This window comes from Phalacrocorax carbo, unplaced genomic scaffold (genome assembly GCF_963921805.1).
Source record: "Phalacrocorax carbo unplaced genomic scaffold, bPhaCar2.1 SCAFFOLD_32, whole genome shotgun sequence".
NCBI classification, from domain to species: Eukaryota; Metazoa; Chordata; class Aves; order Suliformes; family Phalacrocoracidae; genus Phalacrocorax; species Phalacrocorax carbo.
In genome coordinates this window covers 773,534-777,048 of record NW_026990280.1, presented here as the reverse complement: position 1 = coordinate 777,048, position 3,515 = coordinate 773,534, and positions in this window count along the sequence as shown.

The window sequence follows — 3,515 nt, the reverse complement described above, 5'->3', positions numbered from 1 at the left end:
GAGCTAATTTCTTGCTTGGTCAAAGGAAAGGGAGAGTTCTGCAGCAGGAAAATTGTTCCCCCCTCCCTCTTCTGGTGTTGTGGCTCTAGAAGAGTAGTTTAATCTGAAGGCCTATGTTTTAGAAGGCGAATGTGGAGTGAGAAGAATTCCACCTGTTCTCTTCCTTCGATAAAATCCAAAGCTTGGAAGAGTTTTCTTTGAGCCATCTTTAAACTTTTCTCTCCCACCAGGCCCTCTCCCCCTCCAGGGAAGCTTCTGTGCGAGGAAAGAAGGAAAAGCCTCCCTTTTTGCCAGAGGAGCCATCGCCCTCTTCTTCCTCCTCATCCTGCTCTGGTGATCCTAGTCCAGATGAGTTGTTGTGTCTCATTTGTGAAGATACAATGTCCGATGCCGCTGTTAGTGCCTGCTGTGGAAACAGTTCCTGTGACGGATGTAAGTGCAGCTCCCATGGTTGTTACTTCAAAACATCACATCTGATCTTCTGAAAGCAGAAAGAGGAGATCAGGGAATTACTTTGTCACCAGTTCTATTTAAGACTTAAGCAGAGCCTGAACAGGAAAGGACTTTTCTCACTTAAAGGGAAAAAAGGCAGGAAGCTTTTTTCCCTTTTTACTTATGTAGTTAAATCCTCTTGACAGGTGGAAGGAGGAGTTTGAGAAGAGAGCCTAACTGCGCAGGTGATTACAGTATTAGATATCGAACGCGTTTGGTTTGTCCGCAGCCCTTTCCCTCACACAAAATTATAGAGCCATCTCTGGTGCCTTCCTGTGGTCTGCAGCCAACGGGGAGCTGGGCATTTAATCCACACTCCTCTCCATGGGAGAGGCGGTTAAAAACTTCAGAGCTGTGCTGGTTGTAGCTGGGATAGAGTTAATGTCCTTCAGCGTCGCTGGCATAGTGCTGAGGGCACACTGATGTTTCAGCTGTTGTTAAGTAGCGGCTCCGTGTCGCTAAGTAGCGCCTCTGCTAGTCAGGGGCCTCTCCAGCTTCCCGAGCAGGTATGAGTGGCCGCGCCAGGGACCCCTCTGCCCGCCCAGCTCCATCAGGGGTGATGCCCAGGTGCGAGGGCAGAAGGAGGCCCCGAGCCGTGCGTCAGTCGGCCAGAGTGAGTCGGCCAGCGTCAGTCGGCCAGCATCGCCTGCCCGCACTCAGCTGGCTGGCGTCAGTCAGCGTCAGCGTCTGTTGTCGGGAGTCAGTCAGGACTTAATCCTGTCGGCACCGCTGACCCCCCGTCTGGGGTGTGGGGCTGAGCGCGGTGGTTCAAGTGCCGCCTTAGGCCCGTCAGTCAGGGTGGCTGTGTCAGCCTTGGCTGGCAGCTGTCACCTGCGTTTGGGCACACGGTGCCGTGTCCTGCTCTGCTGAGGGCGGCTCCTCATTCCCTGCCTGCTTCAGCTCGTTTTCCTGCTTCCAAATGCCTGGGGTTTGCTGGTTTAAGGCAGTGAAACGAACTTAATCAGGCTTCCCTTAACTTTGTGTCTTCTGCCTAGTGATCCGTCGGACAGAGCTTTGGAGGAAGAATGGTGACAAGCCCCTGCTGGTGTGGTGGTGTTTTACTGGTGTGGAGGAGAGGATACTTCAGTTGGTCGGAGCGAGTCCCCAAACCCCTGGGCCTGTCGCGTGGGCTGCCAACGTTTCCGCAGCTCCCCTCGTCGGGCGGCTGTTTGCAAGGGGTGTGTTTGAGCACTGGGGGTTCAGCAGCCGCCGGGCCCTGGCCCTGGGCAGCCTGCTCTGGGTGACCCTGCCTGCGCAGGGGCTGGACCAGCTGCCCCCAGGGATTCCGGAAGGCCTTTCTCTCCCTTGTGACTCCGTGACTCTGGAACTGGTGCTGCGAGGGGCCAGCGCTGTGGGAGCACTGGGAACGTTGTCTTCCCTGGGCTCTGCCTCTGTCGGGACGGCTGCGTGTGCGCTCTGCCCTGAGACACTCGGCGCCTGCGCCCGCCTGTCCAGGTACGCCAAGCAGTGTGCAACAGAGCACACTTTCAGGAGTGACCTGAGGAACTTTTGCTAGCTTTGCCACGTTGGAGAGGGACTGCAGCTCCTGCCTGCAGGAATAGTCGTGTTGGAGAATAACCACAGGAGGCAGCTGGGTAAAGTGGCTCTAGTGTCAAATGCTGATGTGTCTCGGGTTTGGGTTTTTTCATTTAAAGGGAAATGAAATCTGTGGTCTGCATCAGATACGGGATCGGGGCTGTTGGAGGCTGTATTTCTGGGGAAAATGTCACTGAGCCAGTCATTAATAGTAATTCAAAAAGCTCTATAATTGTGATCTTTCCCTGCTGTTCAACAAAGCGGATGCTGTTTTTCTCAACAGAGCATAGTTTTTCTTCCATTTCTTCTTCTTTGGCTTCTTCCCACTCTTTGTCCTCTTTCCTTAGACAATGTGACCCGAGCAGTGTCAGGCAATGCTGTCCCTTCTCTGACCACCAAGTAACGCTTCCCTGAGATCACTTTAGCTTCCACATCTGGCTGAGCGAAAGAATGACGCCCGTCAGCCTCAGCCTCCCTCCGTGCGAGAGTGAGCCTCTACGTGCACGAGGGAGTCCAGAGCTGACTGAGAGTGCCTTGGGTGCTGCGCTTTCTAAAAGCGAAGGGGTTTCTTGCAGCTCTCCTTGCAAAGTGAGTGTGTGGTTTCACACGTGCATGAGCTAGCAGGACGGCTTACGGCCACAGAATGGAGATGGGCAAATCCCCTCTCCTTCTCCCCGGTGCAGTGTCCTGCCTCCTTCCTTGTGCCAGCTTTTATGCTTGCTGGCTCTCTCTGCAACCCCGTTTCACTCTCTAAGCTGGTGGAAAACTCTCTGCTCTTGTGGGTGCGTTCCCTGTCTGCTTGGGGAGTTAATGTGGCTCCTAAGGAGCTCTAAAACGTGTGCAGGTCAGGGCAAGGGAAGGCACAGGGATACAGGAGCAGAAGGAAGGAGCAGATGGAGAGATGGGGGCAGCAGCAAGGCCTCTCTTTTGGTGGCACTGAAGTGAACCTGGTTTGTGACATCACGTCTGCAGCTGCGACTGACCGTATCTTTAGCTTTTCCTTCAGTAAGCCCGTAACATTGTTGGCCTTTGAATCTGACTTTCATGTACTACATGTCAGTCAACAGTGACATCCCAGAACACTGACTTGGCTGGATGTGATTCTGCTCAAACATGTAATTTCTCAACTTGTTCTTTTTTATTTATTTTCTGGAGCTTTTTAATGCAAAACTCACTCTCTGACTCGTGCCGCCTCGCTTGACTTGACTCCAGTGTCTTGGGCTTTTTTCCCGTGTTGTTTATCCTGTCAGTACCCCTGCGTCCCTTTTTGTTGGTGATCTCGTAGGCATCAGAAAAGCAAAGGATTCTGCTTTTGCTCTGCTGTGAGATCCAAACCTGTCCTGAGTGCCCTTTTGTTAAGGAAAAGAGCCGCAGGAGGTGGACGGGAGATTATTCACGGCAAAGGGATGAAAGTTCTGTCAATCTGAAAAATGTCGATGGCTGTCAGGAGCCTCTTTTTGCATTTTCTTCTCTATTCACAGTGAAGA